Genomic DNA, 22,169 nt, shown 5'->3' with positions numbered 1-22,169 from the left:
GGTATAGGGGATAGGGGTCATAGTAAATACTTTTTTTTATTTTAATAGTGCTTTTAAATATCATTCTTTACTGATCATGTGTGTGTAATCTGTAGTTTTCAAAATTCTGTTTTGAATGTTAATGTACTGTTTTCATGCAGACTGACATTTTTCAAATTATTGTTGATAAATTAATTTATCTATATTTTTGTGTTAATACTCTAGTTGCATGTAAGTTGCATATTGTGTAATGTTAACTATGATTAAATATCAAACTAGTCAATCAGTCTGATACAGAGGTTTAAAGCAATGTGCTGTTATCCATAGGTTCTGCACTACTGCGCAACTAACAGCAAGTCGCTTAATCAGGCACTGGTCTTGGATCACCCCCTGAAAATGGGCACTTGTTGCCTAGTTGACTAATTCAGTTAAAAGAGTATTTTTAGTTATATTAATTTCTGTGTAATGTCCTTAGTATTGCAAAACATAATATATTGTTAAATGAAAAAAATAAACAGATTGTTAAACACTACATGCATTTCATATATCTTGTAGCATCCTGAACATTGTTAACCTTATCTATTTTACTTGATTGTAAATTCTTATTATTATTATTAATATTATTATTATTTTTTTTTACAAAATAGAAAATACTACACAAAGAGGTATGAGTCATAAACTAATGATATACCAGTAACACATCACACAACAAAACAGGACGCAGAAAGTGCAATTTAATTACACTAGCATTCATCATTTATCTATAGTACTTCATAAATAAGACAAATGAGTCCACCAGACTTGCAAGAAAAAGAAAGAATATCAGAGCTATGCTACAAATTGCATCAAATGTTCCAAAAGAGGCACCAAATAGAGCACTGAATATATGCAGTATGCATGGCAAATGCAGACTATTATGTATGAGTAAAAGACTAAGATCAAAGTTAAATAAACTTTTAATTAGTCAAGCAGAGCAATTTTGTAAATGCCAAATTTGAAAATTAAAACTTAGTGATTAATTTAACAGGGCTAGCCACCCAGCGGTACAAACCTTGGCTCTAGATGATTGTCACTGTTGGTGTGACACCCCAACCCCATGTTCAAAAATAGGAAAAAGGAGCTGTGGATTGATTTAGTGCACTGTTACTATGAGCAAATATTGTAAAATAACTTCATATTTCTCTTAGTTTATAAAATGAATGAATACTTCATATAGGGACTCTGCCAATATAATTGTATGTGTCTTAAATAGGTTTATATATATATATATATATATATATATATATATATATATATATATATATATATATATATATATATATATATATATATATATATATATATATATATATATATATATATATATATATATATTTATATACATTTTTAATTAATAACTCACGTTGGTGTTTTTTAAACAGAACTGTATCCATTCAAAATAATTTGTGGAGTGAATATTCCATAAGCATACCTTGAAGCAAGCCATGTATTTCTTAAATATTTCTAAAGTTAGTATATTGTAAACAGTGTACACAGAGACCATTTTCAAAAGCACTTATTTTGTAACATTGTTTAAAAACTGTCTTTCTAAATTAAACAAAAGTTTATAACATTGGCTATTCATTAATATAAATGTGTAATTGAACTCTAGCAAACATTTACTGAAAACGTGTATAGATGGGATTCTTTTAACTTTTTAAAATTTACTCATACTTCTACATTATGTTTTGCTTGCAAACATTTACCTGCAAATGAAATAAAATACACATTCAGTTATTTTATAAGAAATGTAATATTCGGTATAAAATATGGGAACATAAGTTAAAATGCTGGCAATTTCAGAAGAGCAAGCAAAATAAATGTTCTGATAACTTTTATACTGTAGAAAGTCAGTGAGCCATTTAAAACAAGTCTCCAAACTGGGGAAAATATAACATGAACATTTTACAAATAAATCAATGTGTTTTTGCAATCCTTTGCACCCATAATATACAGAGCTTTCTTCCTTCATCTTTGTTTATTGAAATTGGTAAATGTGGGGTTTCCTTGCAAAGATATATTAGTATTAACTGAAACAGTTTTCATTTTCTTGTAGAAAATATTCTGTTTTTTTCCACTCATGTTCATTTTTACTAACTTACAGTTTTAATGCTTTGCGTAGCGACATATTTTCAGATGGTTATTCGCCAGGTACAGAATTAAATATCAGCTTGTTGCATTTCTCAAAATTACCCAGTAGAAGCCCTCATGGCATGTGATTCTACAGGTGCTGTGTATATATATTCCTCCATAGTCTTAACTCTGTCTTTCTCATAATGGAAGACATGTGACTATTGCTAGTAAGTGTGCATAGTTCCAATGGTTTACATTTATATTCAATGACTCATCTGTAGATATCATTGTTTACATATTGTTTTAGTCAGGGATTTGAACAAGGAGCAGGGCATTGCTACTAAGTAAAACAATACATGTACTGCCAAACAAATATATATTCTTCCTGAGGGAATAACAGTGACAGAGTGGGGCAGCAGTACTGCATTACTCTACCGTTAGTTGCAAATATAGGGCCGGATTCACGAAGGCTTGCACGGAGTCTAAGAGTAGTGTAAGACTCTATGCAGCCTTCGCGATCCAGGAACAGCCCAAAGTCCGTGTAAGAGACAAGCTAAAACGGCTCTTACACGGAGTGGGCGTGGATAAGCTAATCACCTCACTTGCAGCCGAATAGCATGCAAATGAGGATGATTAGCAATCCAGGAAGCCCAGAACAGCCCGTGTAAGAGCGGTTTTAGCTGCAGAAATGTACTCCGTTGACAACTGAGTACGTTTCTGCAAAAACCCCAATGGAGCCATGTCAGCTCCAAATAAAGGGTGCATATGTGTCAGGCAGCATGCCAATGGCCAAATATGTGGCCATTGGCAAGGTAACCTGATGCAAATATCTTAAAAATATAATGTTTAAACCCAGCGCAGCCCCGCGCAAACAGGCTGCACTGTATAAAACATAAAAACAAAGGTTTTAAACCCACAAATGTGGGTTTTATGCAATACATGGAATGTCAATGCAGGGTCCAGCAGACCAAAACCAACATGGCCACCGTGTAGTGGTTGCTAAGGGGGGAAGCTGAGTCTAAGAGATGTAACTAAGCATTAGTAGGCAATCTGATGCAAATGAGTGTTAGGATACTGAATTCCACTGTCACATAGCAAATGAGTACAGTCTGAGTAGTGTAAGAGTTACAGAAGGGGGAGGAACAGAGTAGGAGATAGGTGACATCACAGGGGGGAATGGTAGAAAGAAATGCAGTTCATTGGAGGTCAGAGTTACATAACAGATGTCAGACAGATATCATGGAAAGAGGTGTGCCACTAAATAAGCATGAGAAAGTCAAGAAATGGAAGGTGTACACTGTTGCCTACACCAAAGTTTCTTGCTGGGCATGCATGCGCACGTGTGCACGCCATGAAGCTCGAGTAAGGCAGTGTGCGTGCGGGTAAGGCAGACTGAGCATGTGGGAGCGTGTTGGGGGATGTTTAACACTGTTTGCGCGGGTGTGCACGCGTTTTAACCCAAATAAGCAGATTCTGAACCGTGTAAGCATGTGTGCGTGTAAGCCACTGTGAGCGTGTTTCTGCTGGTCTGCACGGCTCCTCCTGAGGAAACAGAGAGGAAAAAGGAAGCAACAGATTTAGTAGGAAGCTAGCAGGGAATACTGCTGGAGCTAGCAGGTGAAAACAATTAGAAGCAGGCAATTACACAGGCAGAATAGTAGCCCAGCCCAGCACTTAAAACTCTGCAAACAGCAGTGCAGGATGTTTCTCTCAAGAGACACTGCAAGACAGGAGTTAAGTTATTAGAAGTGAAAACTGAAAAAGCTGAACTCAGAGCAGAAATGTTAGGGCTGCCATAGCTGTCATAATGAGACATAGGCGACTTGCTGAGGGTGGTGACAATGCAGATGGTGCCAGACAGCCCACAGTGAGGAGACGGCGAAAAGTGTACAGGCCCAGGGTCACCTACCACGGGTTACATGAGCTGGAGATAGTAGAGCGCTATAGAGTGGACAGAGACCTCCTGCAGCAAATAGTGGAGCTGTGCAGGCCATGCCTCACACACAGAACCAACAGAGGGGAACCCATCCCAGTGGAAACCAAGGTATGTGTTGGCCTAAGAATACTAGCAACAGGTACCTTCCAGAGACCAACTGGTGATATGATGGGGATATCACAGGCATCAGCCTCCAGGGTACGGCACCAGTTCCTGGATGCCATGTCAGCACATGTCGGTGATCATGTATATTTCCCCAATGCCCGTGAGGTATTGGCCAGCAATATGCGTCTCTTCCAGCAAATAGCGGAATACCCTGAGGTAGTGGGTGAAATAGACTGCATGCACATACGCATCAAAGCACCAGCCGGTGTGCGGGGTAGGGCATACATCAACCACAAGGGCTTCCCCTCCATCAACTGCCAGGTCGTGTGTGATGCCCAGGGCATAATAATGAATGTGTGTACTGGCTGTCCTGGGAGCTACCATGATTCCCACATCTGGCATTTGACGCAGCTGTACCAGGCATTTGCCAATGGGGACATCCCGCACGGACACCTAGTGGGGGATGCAGGTTATGCACTGGAGTTGTGGCTGATGGCACCCATCAGAAATGCACACACACCTGAACAGGAATGCCATAATGAGGCACACGCACAAACACGTAATGTAATAGAGCGTGTGTTTGGGCTGCTCAAGTCATGGTTCCGGTGTCTGGACACATCTGGTGGAGCCTTGCAGTACACACCAACTACATGTACCCAAATTGTCATGGTATGTGCTATGCTACATAATATGATCTTGTGAAAACAGCTGCAGCAGGACCAGCATAGGGCTGGGTCAAACAGCCCCCCACCATTGCCAAGGCCATCACAGGCAGAGCGTGACTCGGAGGAGGAACAACCTGAGCCTGCCCCAGTAGGCAGAAGGAGGCATGCCCAGTATGCCCTTGCCTTGGCAAAGAGGCAACGCATAGCACATACACTGGCTCAGTAGGAACCCTGGGAATGATACCCCCTCTGACTCACTCAAATAATAACATGGATGCCTACAATGACATGACCTGCTCACAAACATGTACAGGGAAGTGTAATATGTGCATCCGACAGAGGCAGCCCTGCAGCACCACCTGAGGCATGAATGCTATGTGTTAAGTAATGTAACACCATATACTATATGCACACCTGAGGACCCTGACTAACATCCTACCCTCATCAAGCATCATGCCACAATATGACAATGAGATGATCAAGTGCAATAATTGACTGAAGTATCGCAGTTAGTCAAAGGGGATCCAATGTGTGCCAGTCTGGGATGACATGCTGAGCATGACATGATGCTCCACCTGCTAGGACTGGTGTGCACCTATCAGTGCAGGCCGTATGGATACTGGCAAAGGCTGTTGTTACCCACAGTGTGCCCTGAATAGGTAAGGCTCAAAACACAAACCTATCTCCATAGGTATCAGAAGGGATAAGAATAAGATAAGGGATAAGTCGAAACAGCAAGATGCATGCAGTCTAAACTCACCCAGTATGGAGAATGTTGACATCTGCGCTGTAGCAGAAAACTGAGTCGGCTCACAACAGCACCCTAACACTACCAGGTTACACCTCATACTCTGCTGTACAGCCTCAAAACATGTAACAAGCTACAAAAGGAGGGTGACTAGCAAGAATTGTCAAGGATAACCACACCCCCATGTTGGTACCACAACAAAAAGCAGCATGGACTAGCCATGGTCAAGTAACAGTGGCTAAAACTGCCCCCCCAGTTTATAGCTGCTACAGACTACTGTCCCAACACCAGGAACTGCACCTGGCCTATGCTGGAATACATGAATATATCAAGTCCTCCAAACCACATTATATTGGGTGACTGAAAATACCCAGACATAGACTGGGAGCATTATACTAGCTCCAACAGTGTAGGACAAAAGTTCATAGAATCCATAAACCAAAAGGCCCAGGAACAAAGTACCACTCCCACAAGAGGGGTAAGCATACTGGATGTGATAATCAGCAACATGGGTACTGGATGGCAAGACAACAAGTGTATTGCTCACTGGTAAAACCAGACCATAGAACACTCACACTGGATATACAAATCCTGACCACAGTCCCTGGCCAGAAAACCACAGTGGAAAACATGTGTAAAGCAATATTTGCACTCCTCCAAACTGATGTGGAATCCATTAAAGGTCCTGTGCAGGTGCAAAATACGGGCCACACCTAAGAACCTGTAATACAGTCATTCCATGAACACTGCCAGGAATGCTTGGATTATGCAATCCTAAATTAAAACAAGACACAATGCCATACACGCAGGCATCAGGCATGGTGGACACCAGCCATAACCAAACCATGCAAGAGAATGAGAAAGCTACTACATGATAGAGCAAACATAAACAATGAAGTAATCACTGATCAGTAGTATGGCAATAAAATCTGTCCACATATACAATCCACTAAGGCCAGCCACAACAAGTTGAATCTGTGAATCCTGAGGCAATGTTACACCTGCCCCAAGTTCACAGACAACCCCCAACTCCACCCAAGAAATACAAATATATGTGAGAGATGCAACCATCTATCCAAACTGGAGGCTGAGCTCCCTCAACTCAGTACTCCTAAAACTAGTCAGGAGGAAAAGGTAACCACACACACCACAAACACAGTCCCACATAGACCTATCACAACTGCAAACCAAACACATAAACACAGAAAAACATTCCCGGAGGCACAAATTACAAACACAGCACACCAACAGAGGCCTCTAAAGCAGACACCCAATCAAACAACCTCCAAACATAGCACATGCAACACATAGTACACAAAGCTGGTGTGCCAAACAGTCACAGGCCAGAAGGAGAAACAACATGCCTGATACAGTTGTAATAGGTGACTCCATAGTCAGACACACTGCTGTCCCGCTCACCAGACTGAACAAGGGAAAGGGTACAGTAAGCTGCCTGTAGGCTGCCACAATACGCCACATAACAGAAGTATGCAGGTCACTCCAAAGCAAGTAGAAATATGATGCAGTCATAGTCCATGCTTGTGTGAATGACCTGAGATGTACCTCCCTAGACTACATGAAAAGAGACATAGATGAGCTCTCTGATTATGTAGTCCAGGCCGGTATGACACTCACCATTTGCAGCATCCTGCCCTTACCAAGAATAATGCCACAGTACAAACACGGAATGATCAGTCATAGCAAGTGGCACACTTACTGGTGTCATTCCAAGGGGATCCAATGTCTGTCTGCTTGGGATGTCATGCTTGACAAACCACGCAGCTGTTCTTGGGATGGCTTGCACCTGTTACCCCTGGGCGTCTTGATATTGGATAAGGCCTTTGCCACCTCCATAGAGCCTTTTGTAGGCAAGGCTGAAAAGACTGACTCACCATCCTAGAAATCATAAGTGGAAAGAAACATAAGGGTAATGCTGACCAGTGCCAGATGTGTAAACCCCAATATGCATGCTCCCAAGGCCATCCCCAGTATGGAGAACATCGATGTCTGTGCAGTGACAGAAACCTGCTGCAAGCCTCCTGACAGCACACCAGCACTAACAGGTTATACCACTTATCATGTGTCATGGCCCCAAAACCTGGAACAAAACATAAAAGGAGGGTGAGTATCCATATTCAACACAGACACCCATATGTCCAGGTAACTGACAATGCACAAGGCATTGGAGTCCACCCATGTGCAACTAACTGTAGGCAAGACCTATGTACAGTCTGTAGCATGCTACAGACCACAATCTCACACACAGGAACCCCATCCAGCCGTCCTGAAGACACTGGACAGTATGAATGTCCCACCAAATACCAAACAAGGTATCACAAATTACCACATAGGTGGTAAACCATTATGTATGGAAGGAGTAACCAGGGACCTACGGACACAAGTGGACAGTAACCTGTTACGTGACACCCACATTGCCAATGTGGCTAGGAAGACTGTCTACATTTGACACCGTATCAGGAAAGGATTCACATCTACGTCAACAGAGGTCCTTGTGCCCCTATACTGTTCTCTTATCACACCCATAATCTAGTACAATTCCTCATATGGGATGTACCTTACCTGACACCTGCAGCAGTTAGAAAGACCTCAAAGGTACCTCACCAAGAGGATAAAGGGTCTCAAATATATGTCATATGCTGCCTGGCTGTAGACACCCCAGCTGAATGCAGTCACATACTGCCTACACAGAGGCATTGCATGCCTGTTGTAGAAGGCCATACCCAACACAGGAGTAATGGACATGCTCCACCCCAGAAAACTCAAAGCCATCGGAGCTGTGAGAGTGAGAGATGTCAACCTCAACAAATAATGAAATAGGATGTGCTGGTGGGACAGATACATACTCCAGAGGCTCCCCACACCCTGGACAAGAATCCCACTCCATGTTAGGCAGAGCCCCTCACTGACACTCTTCAACAGGAATCTTGCCAAGTGGATGGATGATTGTAAAGTTACACTGGAGGTCTTCACTGTGTCATGTCCAGACAGAGGCACAGCAAAGCAAATCATAAATGGCCATAATATTCACATAGCAAGGGGTGGCAAAAGCCACACACACTATGGCTAGGCTAACAAATGCCCTAGGGTGGATAGCCTAGTATGAACCTATGAACCTATGAAGATACAAATTGTACAGGACACTAAGGATAATCCCAAGGCTTTCACAACTGATGGTAGGAACCATGTTGGGAATTCACAGATATGCTCTGAATCACACAAATATCACAAACACACACATATATTGCCAACATACATCCTGACAGGTGCAGAGCAACCCCCCCCCCCGAATGCAGAATATCTATCCCAGCAGACTGCTGGCCCCCTGACATTGCAGATGCTGAGGTAACAGCCAGCATCTACAAAGCAAAACACACAGCAGCAATGGTATGAGATGGTGTCCTGGGCTTAGTGCAACATGGACTCCAAGATGATTGGGATGCCAAATCACACTACTGCTCAATGTCAGCCTTACCACAGAATATGTACCCAAAGAGCAGTGTACAACAACAGTGGTTCTTCTCAACAAAGGTGTTGCCTGAATGGATACTGAAAACTACTACCCCAGAGTCCTGAGAAGCTCGGTCTCCACAGCTATGGAAAGGATCAGCATGTACAACAGACATAAAGATATTGGGGACCTACTGACACCGGACCCTACCCAGTGTAGCTTTCTTAAGTGCAGATCCTGCCCCTAAACATGTTTGACTCAATTGAAACAGTCATTAAGGTCATTGATGAGGGCAATGTGGTCCTCACAGTGTAGCTGGACCTTGCAAAGGCTTCTATACAATACCCTACATGTTCATTATAGATAAGCTCACCAGCTTAAATATAAACCCCTATGTCAGTAGAGGGGTTGCAAACCAGACCAAGGACAGAACAGACATGGTCAGACATGCTGCAGCCATGTCAGTCTACAAACCAGATATAACTGGCATCCCACATGGCTTGGTCCTGGGATCTCCCTCATCTGGTATATATGTCCCATAGGTACAGGCAAACATGGAAGGACTGTGTTTGAACATGTTTGCAGAGGACTACAAACTGCTCACCACATATGATCCACCAGCTGACACAAGCATCCCACAAAAGGGCCACATAGAAACAGACAACTGGTGCCATAGCCATGCCAGCAAGCTAATTGCAGAAAAGTGTATAGTCAACCCCCGTGGATATACAGTAAGTGCCCACCAATTACCACATAGGTGTTAACCCATTATGTAGTTAAAATGTAATGAGAGACCTGGGTACACAAGGTGATAGATATCCTGCATTGGACAAACATGTGCTGTAGTGTTTACAGAAACATACCATATACCCACCTAATCATGAAGGTTGTCAGATCTAGATAAGGGGAGGTCATTGTGGCTCTGCAGTCATCCTTCATCAGCGGTACAATTGACTACAATAGCCCCTGTGGGATGTACCTCAGCAGACACCTCCATCAACTGTAAAGTCCCCAACAGTACCTCACCAGGAGTATCAAAGAGCTTGCACAGATGCCATGTGTTGCCTGTGTTGCTGGTTTCAATAAACATGCTGCACCTTGTACAATCTGAATGGCAGTGAGCTATGCACATGAGAGACCTGAACCCCAGCACTGACTTACATAGGACAAGCTGTACTGCATGATCCATAACACAGAAACCACCCCCCACCCATGAGTGAACTCCCAGTACAGGCTACCCATAGAGTCACTTATCAATCTTCCTCAATAGGAATCTTGATGAGTGGATGGGAGATGGTAGCTTTATCCTGGGTATCTCTGTCATGTCACAGGTAGACAGAGGCACCGTATACTAACCATGACATATGTCATGGCAAACTCCACTTACAATGTGTGTTGAAGGACAAACACACTCTCCAACTAGCATTAGACATGGACTAGGGCACATCGCTAGTGTTTGCAAATGTACACCTTTGTTATGGAATACACTACCAATGTTGGACAAGCCTGGTTTAAGTAGTTCATATCTGAACAGAAGGCAACATGGTCAGATGTACACAACTGGCCCCTAACCAGGCTGTTGTGTTCACTATCGAAATGTAAAGCAGTGATAGCACTAAAGCCCAGGATGCTGTCCACCACAGTCAAAGTACTACCAGTACACTATACAGTACTACAGTGTTAGGTCAGTGTGAAAGGATGTTGACAACTGTACGCAAAGTATCCCATGCAAACACTGCAGGCACAGTATAATCCTGTTGTGTTCACACACAAAGCAGTTGTACAGTAACTACACAACATGACACACAACACACAACCATAAACGGGTGATATTTGTTGAAGTTCACACTCATCCACAAATGTAGTGGGCTGCAGAGGCCAACATATGGAATGCTCACACTGGGCATGCTCGCACACTTTGATAAATGAGACATATGTCAGACAACATGCCATGGGAAGGCTGAACTGGGCATGCTCACACACTTAGGCCAAATCTCAGTTTAGCAGTTGGACACACATATCTGGTATTTTTACATGTTATTCCAGGAACCAACCACATTACATCAGTCTGCCCAGTGCACACAGTTAAATGACTACAGAGACATACGTGATATAGTGGATCCCTCCCATATGCAAACATCTTCCACAGATGCACAAGTTGTTCATACAAACAGGGAATGCTATGGCAATAAAGATGTGCAAACAGTCTATCAGCAACAAATAATGTGCATTTGACAATTAAACATATGTGTGTAGAGGTCAACACTAGGCTGTTTGCCCTAGGGAATGACAGCTTAGCCAGAGTGTGCTTGGCGTCTGACTCCCCAAAGGATGCACATTCCCCTTTCTAAACACCGATGATGTCAGCACCCTATAAGTAAAGCAGGAAAAAAGAGACCACCCAGTAATGCGAATAGCGCGCTCCGCTAATGTCCATCGCAAGTGTCATAACATAGTTAGGTAGGGGTTTGAATCCTGCAAAAGCGCAGTGTGTGTGTGTGAGTGAGTGGGGTTGGTGTGTGTGTAAGTCTGAGGGAGAGCAATGTCCCTTTTGGCAACTAGGAAAACACACTACAGGATGCACATTCCCCTTTCTAAACACCAATGATGTCAGCACTCTATAAGTATAGCAGGAGAAGAAAAACCTCCCATTAATGTGAATAGCGCATTCTGCTAATGCGTCCATTAAAAGTGTCACAACATAATTAAAAAGGGGTTTGAATCCTGCAAATGCTCAGTGTGTGTGAGTGGGGTTGGTGTGTGTGGGAGAGAAATCCCCCTTTTGGCAACTGGGAAAACACACTACAGGATGCACATTCCCCTTTCTAAACACCGATGATGTCAGCACTCTATAAGTACAGCAGGAGAAGTTAAACCTCCCAGTAATGCAAATAGCGTGCTCCGCTAATGCATCTGTCTCAAGTGTCATAACATAGTTATGTAGGGGTTTGAATCCTACAAGTGACAAGTGTGTGTGTTTGGCTGAGGGGGTTAGTGTGTGTGAGGGAAATGTCCCTTTTGGCAACTAGGAGAACAGACTACAGGATGCACATTTCCCTTTCTAAACACTGATGATGTCAGCACCCTACAAGTACAGCAAGAGAAGACAAACCTCCTCGTGATGCAAATAGCACACTCTGCTAATGTGTCTGTCTTGAGTGTCATAACATAGTCAGATAGGGGTTTGAATCCTGTAATAGGCCACTGCGCATTTTTGGCTGAGGGGGGTTAGTGTGTGTGAGGAAAATGCCCCTTTTGGCAACTAGTTGAACAGACTACAGGATGCACATTTCCCTTTCTAAACACTGATGATGTCAGCACCTTATAAGTACAGCAAGAGAAGAAAAACCTCCCTGTGATGCAAATAGCACACTCTGCTAATGTGTCCGTCTCGAGTGTCATAACATAGTCAGATAGGGGTTTGAATCCTGCAATTGGCAAGTGTGTGTTTTTAGCTGAGGGGGTTAGTGTGTGTGAGGAAAATGTCCCTTTTGGCAACTAGTTGAACAGACTACAGGATGCACATTTCCCTTTCTAAACACTGATGATGTCAGCACCCTATAAGTACAGCAAGAGAAAAGACATCGCCCAGTTATAAGAATAGCGCACTCTGCTAATGCATCCATCTCAAGTATCATAATATAGTTAGGCAGAGGTTTGAATCCTGCAAGTGTGTGTGTTTGGCTCAGGGGATTACTGTGTGTGATGGAAATGTCCCTTTTGGCAACTAGGAGAACAGACTACAGGATGCACATTTCCCCTTCAAAACACTGATGATGTCAGCACCCTATAAGTACAGCAAGAGAAGATAAACCTCCCAGTATTGCAAATAGCACACTCTGCTAATGTGTCCTTCTCAAGTGTCATAACAGTCAGATAGGGGTTTGAATCCTGCAATTGGCAAGTGTGTGTTTTTGGCTGAGGGGGGTTAGTGTGTGTGAGGAAAATGTCCCTTTTGGCAACTAGGTGAACAGACTACAGGATGCACATTTCCCTTTATAAACACTGTTCAGCTGAAGGCCATGGCTCTGGCACAAGTTGTCTGTTTCTATGATGCCCCTTTGGAAGATGCTTGTGTCGGCTGGAGAGTCGATTATGGTGGCCAGTTCACAGTCATCTGCATATTTGGTCAGCCACAGTCCGTCCGTGTTGGCCTGTACCTCCAATAAATATATACCAAACAAGAGAGGTCCCAGGACTGAGCCTTGTGGGACACAACTCGTAACTGGTTTGGAGTCTGGCATGGCTCCAGCAATTCTAACCATGTGGGTTCTGTCTTTGAGCCACTGTGCAATCCATCTAGTGACATAGGGGCTTATATTTAAGCTGGTGAGCTTCTCTAGAATGCCCAAGTGGGGTATTGTTGTGAAGGCTTTTGCGAGGTCCAGGTAGGCTGTGTGAACCACCTTCCCCTCGTCAATGGCCTTGGTGACTGTTTCAAAGAAATCAACCAGGTTAAACCTGGTAGTGCTGGTGTGCTTCCAGTAGCCCTGAACCAGGCATCTGTTACTGCACAGATATCGATGTTCTCCATGCCAAGAAGAGTTTCAGGTGCATGCATCTGGAGGTTTAGACTTCTGGCGTTGGGTAGCACTACTCTTAGTTTCTTATCCCTTGTGAGACCTATGAAGGTGGGTTTGTCATTTGAGCCTTGCCTAACATAGGCACTATGGGGGTAGCAAGAGCCTTTGCCAATATCTGAAAGCCCAGGGGTGACAGGTGCAGGCCGTCCCTAGCAAAGCAGGTAGTTCAACAGAAGATGAATATGTGAAGGTGTAGTGCCTGTGATTAGTTAGCAGTAGCATATATGACTGCTCATGTGGACACATGCCAGGTAAGTCATATGCACTGTGTCACAGGCAATGTACATGTGAACAGGACAAACAGTGACATCCTGTCAAGTGGGACATGGACATACATATAGTAAGCTATGCAGGTGGCACTAGGAGTCCACAGAAGCTCTATAACTAAGCATTGCAGGTGTGATCAGTATTCCAGGGTGATAGCAAGCAAACATGCATGCAAACAAAGCTACAGTACACAGGGCTGCATGTAGTCCATTGTACAACAAACAAGCTGTACCAGTTCCAGTAGGTAACACTGCAAATATGCAGGCACTATGCACATGTACATGGAAATACACGGGTCAGATGGCTAGGGTCCAGTCTCAGTGCACACAAGTGTACAGACCATGTACTGTCAGGATGTACAATAACTGGATGGAAACCCATGTGCTCATACCTGCAGTAATACACATGTCAAATAACAGACACTGAGCCTTCACTCACTGGTTCCATACTTAGTAGGATGTATGCTACCTGGCCTGCCACCACAGTATCCCTGACATATATGGGGACTCCCTCCTGTGACAGTTAATTTTGTGTGTTGGGGCTGTCTAGCATGGTATGAGATGTGAGCATGCAGTGCTAGGGTGCTCCTGTGTGTCCTGTACCAGTCGTGTAGTACTGCACACATATCAACATCCTCAAACATCTGCATTGCAGAGTCCAGTGTGGTCAACATGCCACTTGCAATTTACATGTCCATCATTGCGTATTATTACATTCATTACCTTATCCCCTGTGCTACCTATGTATGTAGCCTTCTGTTGACATCATTACCACCAGTATGCCAACATGTGCAGATGATACACTATGGTACTTACCATGGTTGTAGACAACAGTACATGACAATCACACACTTACTGCATCAGGCATGCTGTGATATACCCAGAATTAATTCAGCACACAGTACTGTTAACAACATGATACTATTACTACATATCTATGTGGTCACCCTGTGCATCAGCAACATGTTAACCTGTACCTGCACAGCTGTTACAGATTGCAGGAGGTGGCACAGTTTCATCATATGCACAGGGTGTGAACTTGGTATGCCTGAGTCAGCCACCAATACCACCAATTGACATGTATGTGTATGTGTGTTGGTGAGGGACAGCAGTAGAAGGTGGGGTAATGTTGATGCAGTGTGTGCGTGTATGCGGTAGCCATAGGTGTTGTCAATTCGCATGTGTGTATGGATGCACACAGTTCCACCTCATGGCTGCCATATACTGGTGCTTGTGGACAGCCACAGACTGTACCTGCCAGGTCATACAGATCAGTGTCTCTGGCCACGGACACGGTACCTGTGCCTTGCAGGGGTGCTACGGACCATATCCGGTACCAACCCAGACTGGGTACTGTCATCAGAAGCAGGTATTCATTGACTGGACACAGATGCCTGTCGGGCCTGGCCAGAGCCACGTGCACGTGGTCTCCTGGGGTGGTCTGATGACAGCACAGACCCAGCATTGCTGGGGCTGCTGCTGCAACTACGGGGGCAGCCGCGGCCCTGTTGTCATCCACAACAACTGCCAGCTGCTGCTGTTGCTGGCATACGGCCATGTCGACGCCTCAACCGCCCACCATCGCCCTGGCTCATGGACATGTAGTTGTGGAACTGGTCTAATATGTCCCCACAACGTCTGTCTATGACATCGGTGAAATCACGGATGGCAGCCACAATGTCACGCATACTGTCAGTCATGGCTGTGCGACATGCTGTCAGCTCCCTCAGACCCTGTCCGGTATACCGTTCCATACGTGACTGTGCCTGCATGACAGCCCGAAACATAGCTGAGGTTGTAAGACCTCTGTGGGCACGTCTGACAGGGGCAGTACACCCACGGATGCTCCCATGAGAACCCCTGGACATCTGTCTGTGTGGTACCATCTCTGGGCCATGCCCATGGCTGCTGTGTGGGGAGGCATGTGCCCACTGTATGCTGTCCATCACCTAGGGACATTGGTGACAAAGCGTGTATTGGCAGGATAACTGTGCGCATTGATGGGGTCGACAGCTGTGTACTGTCAATTGGCTGACCAATGGCAGACCCTGGCATACCTTCCTGTGCCATTACACAGATGTCATCATTATCAGTACCCACGGCACCTGATTCAGGTTCCCTGCTACATGACACCAGAGCAGCACCAGAACCTGTGGGAGGGAAACAGGAAACACAGTTTACAATGTCTACACATTACCAGTGATGCACACATGCACACATGCACAGGTGCACAGGTGCACACATGCACAGGTGCACACATGCACACATGCACAGGTGCACACATGTACACATGCACACATGTGCACATGCACACATGCACAGGTGCACAGGTGCACACATGCACACATGCACAGGTGCACACATGCACAGGTGCACCCATGTACACATGCACACATGCACAGGTGCACACATGCACACATGCACAGGTGCACACATGCACAGGTGCACACATGCACACATGCACAGGTGCACACATGCACACATGCACACATGCACAGGTGCACATGTGCACACGTGCACAGGTGCACACATGCACACATGCACATGTACACATGCACACATGCACAGGTGCACACATGCACACATGCACAGGTGCACACATGCACACATGAACACATGCACACATGCACACGTGCACACATGCATACATGCACAGGTGCACACATGCACGCATGCACACATGCACACATGCACACCTGCACAGGTGCACACATGCACAGGTGCACACATGCACATGTACACAGGTGCACACATGCACACATGCACACGTGCACACATGCACACATGCACACAGTTTCACACAATTGTACAGTACTCAGTATGCTGATATTAACACACAGACACACTTACATGCATACAAAGAGCACTACTAAGTGAGCCAAATAGTACTATTACTATCAAGACTATTACAGGAATTGTTAATACACACTCACCAGCATGGATAGGTTGCATTGCTGTTATACCAGAGGGACCTGCAGACGTGAAGAAACTAATGTCAGTGGGCACAATTGTGCCATTGTTACTGAGTATGATACAGGTCAGTAGTACAACAGTCGCCTTTCACAGGTCAGCTGCTAATATTGAGGGTATCACACTTGCACATTAAATACTATGGTGACAGCTACAAACCAAGGACACACCTCACACATGCATTAACTACCAGTGTACACAACAGTCAACTATACATATGGCATATTACCTGCACGTTCACTGTCTTGCTGCTGCGTGGCTCCAGCCTCCATCATAATGCATGTCTGCTGCTGTTGTTGTTGCTGGCAGACTGGAGCCACTACACTCATGAGTAGTCCCTCCAGTCTGGTGAGTGGGGGATGTGTAGCCACCCCACCACCTGTGGTGACCTGTTGCCTGTGGATATCCGATGCACGCTGACGGACATGTCTGATTAAATCACTGCAGTGATGTCGTACCTGCTCATATGTCCTATTATGCGTGCCTATGTCATTTACCCGACGGACAAGGTCTTGCCACAGTGCAGCCCTCTCCTGCTGATTCTGGCTGGTGTGGGAAAAGAGTATTGCATAATCCTGCTCCAGGCTCTGGTGTATCTCCTCATCCTCAGCTGTGGAGTAAGTGGGATTCCGCGGGTGGGCCATGTGCCTGAGAAAGAAAATAACCTGATATCAGCAATATATGTCAGCAGAATTTGGCACTCATACTACACATGGTACTCGACTGCTATGATACAACATATCTCACATATGTAGCATCTGTCTGTCTATTGGTGGATACACATGTAAATGGCCAGGTATCAATGCTCAGCCAGCAACTGTGCAACAGTACCTGGCACACTCTATACGACATGCTACCAAACCCCAGCAGTCAGAACACTGATTCAGGTCAAGAGCACCTCCTCACTCTGGGGGTTTGTATCTAGGTACTGTATGGCCTACATCATCAACTACTGTGAGCTGACCACACACTGATTGCCCTGGATATACATATCCCACCTCCACCACCAGCACAAACGACTATAGTGAATAACATTACAGATGCAAACTTTACACTTTGTAACAGTGACATGGTATCCTTTCAGCCCACTGGGCCAGTGGCAGATACAACCCACAATGCTGACCCCTACACAATTGCTTTCTACAGACATCTCTGAGAATGCATGGATCATGCAAACCCATATATGACCAAGACACTCCCCACAAAGGGACAGCATCCTGTCTGGTGGACCCCAGCCATAGACAGATTGTATTACAGAAGATGGAAGCTACTGCAAGACAGAGCATAATTCCATAAAGGGAGGGCATGTCTGAGCAGCACTAGTAAGGATCTATTTTCCATCATACAAACATCCATGGGCAACTCTGAGAGGGAAATCAAGAGGGACACTACAGATAACCAGAAGGCCTTCTTCAGTTATGTTAGCAACCTGGTCAGGATCCATCCTCTATGCCCATAGATAGTACACAACAACACATATTACACTGACACCACAGATATTGACAACATTGTGGCAGACAGGTTCAGTGCAGGTGTCACCCGCCCTCTCTCACAAAATAAGACATAGTTATCCCAGCTGACTGTAACCTCCCTGTCATCACAGATGTCCAGGTGAGAGCCACCCTCAGGACAGCAGAATACACAACATGAATGGGACCTGATGGTATCCCCAGTTGCATGCTACATAAACTCTGACAGGAGCTAAACACACATACAGAAGTGCTATGTAACACTAGCCTGACTACAGGATATGTACCTGTACACTGGCGCACAGCAGCAGTGGTTCCACTCCACGAAGGAGGCACCTCAACATACCAATACAATACAACACAATACATTGCATTACAATACAATAATATACAATATGCTATTGCCCCTGGGACTACAGCAGCGCACTGTTCTGCTACCCTGACCATTGTGACACATGTGGTGTGATGGTACCTGCTGCTGTCACACAGTTACACAGGGTGACTCATATGGCATATTACCTATCTGACTAACATTCAGCAGGGGTATGTGTGACATGTACTCATGGGGAGTCTTGCTTCTTAACACTGTGTGGTTTATTGCAGGGTATGTCTTAGCTGTGGGTAGGAACTTTTACCTCCACATGTGCACTCTATTGCAGTGGCATGGACGACACAAAGCAGTCATTTAGGTTGTGGATGGTTTGAGGTGTTACTATGGTTGTTGGACATCTGTCATGGTTGTGACTTACATATGTAAATCCGGGAGTGGTAACCTCTATGTGGGTAGTATATGTGTACTCTGTGGTGTTGTCAGTCACTGTGCATTGGTAATGTGTTTGAGTGCATTGTCACAGTGTTGTACATGTCACTGTGTCCTTCTCCATATCTGTAGCTGTCATGTGAGGTCCATACCATGGCATCCATTATGTGGTGTGGAGGGGTACACCAACCTACATGCCCATAGCTGACACACCATGTTCGCTGACACATACCATGTGCAGGTATTCCAGGGATAGTGTGCTACTGTGAATATCATTGGGGCCACTATTGTACACATTTATGACCCTGTTCACCCCTGACACATGCAGTGGTGGGCAGCCAATCACATATCTGGTGGTTACTGGTGTAGGTGATTTGGAATGTGGTATGGTACTCCGGTTTTGACACTGGTGTTCACTCCATGCCTTTGTCACCAGGCACCTGTTACAATACATCTGTACATATGTATATATATTTATATATATATATATATATATATATATATATATATATATATATATATATATATATATATATATATATATATATATATATATATATATATATATATATATATATTGATGTACATATATTGCTATAGATGTGGAGAGGGGGGAGACACAGAGGGGGTGAGAGTGACAGAGGGGGTGGGTCAGGCTGTGTTGAAGGTCGTCATATACAGTCATACCTGTAGATAGTCAGATCAGTCTGTCTATGTATATATATCTACTTATATCTATATCTGTTTGTGTGCATTACATATATATGTTTGTACAATATTCTATCTACATCTGTCTATGTATTCCTACATCTCTCTCTCTATGTATGTATACATATATGCATATCATATATATATATATATATATATATATATATATATATATATATATATATATATATATATATATATACACATACATATGTTGACATACATATGTATCCATATGATAGACAGGTATATCAACATGTTTGTCTACCATACTGTATACACACACTAACATACTGCTAAACATACATAACTGTGAAACCTACTTTGTACATGGCACTACAACCTACAATCAACCAACATTGATATGTGCACATAGATGCTCTCACATACAAATGTACGTACAGCCTTCACTGATAGTTGCTGTATGTCCCCTGCCCTTTACACATCTTCATATACATATGGATACAGACCAATGACACATATGGAGGGTTCACAGTATGTAGACCTTTATAGTATTACTTTACATTACCTGTGTTTGTCACAGCTGCTTGTGCTGCCATCTGGTTCTCTGTCCTGCTGCTCCACTTCCCAGTTGTCAGCTTTCAGGTGGCTGTTGCTGAACAATTTGTTTGTGTCTGCTTAATTGCAATTTTCTCTGTCTCTGTCTCTCTCTCTCTCTCTGTCTGTCTGTCTGTCTGTCTCTCACGTCCTTCTCAGGGTGCAATGAAAGTATTGCATGTGTGGACTGGGAGTACAGCATACTTTTGTAGGTATCTGCATATGCCCATGTGATGGCCTCTGCACCAATTGTTAGCCAGAATTTGCTAATTGCATGCAGCCAGTTGTGTACTGATTGCAGTTCTCACTGTGAATTCAGATCAGTGCTATAAAAAGGTATGTGAGATAGGCATAGCCCTTTCAGATTTTAAGGGCAGGGACCATGCTGTTATGCTGTGGACAACGTTCTGTGAGTGTAAAGGTTGGTATCTCTCTCATATTTCCAGGTGTGTTGTAGATTAACATTCCTCCATTCATTTCTCCAGTTTCCTGAACTAACTGTGTATGTACACTGACACCTACAACTACTACTACTGTTAATGTGTGTGTGTGTGTGTGTGCTTTCCTTTCAGTTTTGCTTGCACTTTGTTGCTAAGGCTTCAATAGTTGCCCTTTACAGTCACTACTTGTATGCCTGCTAGGTGTCCTGACTGTAGTGTGCTGCTGTAGCTTTCCTATTTTCCATGTACATTCACACCTTGGAATGCTTGCTATATCTGCTAGGGTGTTACAGCATGCAGTGTGGTCTGGCCATGATGTGGGCCTTGACATCTATTAGGGTATTTGAGTATGCTTCTGAGCAGGCCCCAGAGACTTTCAGGTTCATCTGTTATGTGCCTCATGGAATGGTACATATCAGTGGGGTACACCCATTAAAATGTCTGGTATGCTGCAGTTGTGACTGTGGGTTAGCATGAGCATATGTATTACTACACTTTTTCTGCCATGCAAGTGGTGAATACTTTCAGGACTCCATAGTTACCATTGCATGTGTTACACCTTTCTGCCTACTGTTTGTACATTTCACATGGAGTCTGTGGGGCATCCCTGTAAGTCATTCACTGTTGCTATGTCTAGGCTCTTAACTATTCAAATATGGTGCTGTCAGACCCATCATGTGTACAGATATTTGCAGGTTGTCCACATTTCTGCCTCATATTTTGGTCAATATCTCATGCACACCTTTTTCTGGCAAATCACTCTGGGCTCAAGTTAGAATATGGTGACAAACATTCAAGTTTCAGACTTCATACCCTTCCAAACATCCCACAAAGTGCAGACCCTGTTACTCTCTGAACTGTCTGCGTTTGTTGTAACATTATTTGTAATGTGTCCCTGGTTTTGGGCCTTTGCTCCACATATTTTATTACTTGGCCCAGATGTGTACCTTTAAGAGGTTGTGGGGTATGGGCAGTGATTACCCTGCTGTGAGTATGTGTGTGGCTTGCAAGGTGCTATAGTGACATTATTAACTACTAGCTTCAAACTAGCATGGCTGTTTCTGTTCACACACTACTATTATGGAAATCCACTAGTTTTGATAGTAATTCTAAATGGCATGCTTTGTGTACTACACATCTATATTCTCTTTACATTCATTCCTACTATTACATGATATATTTATTTTAGCACAATATTCTTGTATAAGAGTCATGGCTTAGTGCTAAGTCATGCAGACTACTGTTTCCAAGGTCCTGGGTTCGGGACTGCCAGTGGGATTTTATTTTGCTTCTGAACTGACTACAAGACCTGTCAATCAAAGTGACTAAGGCACTTTTAAGCAGTTGTAACTGGGTTAGCACTGGTTTGCGCGGAGCTCACGCATGCGCACTGGCAGTTAG

The sequence above is a fragment of the Protopterus annectens genome, chromosome 2.part0 (genome assembly GCF_019279795.1).
Source record: "Protopterus annectens isolate FY-2018-M chromosome 2.part0, PAN1.0, whole genome shotgun sequence".
NCBI lineage: Eukaryota > Metazoa > Chordata > Ceratodontiformes > Protopteridae > Protopterus > Protopterus annectens.
The sequence above is the reverse complement of the archived record's forward strand: the minus strand, read 5'-3'. Positions refer to the sequence as shown.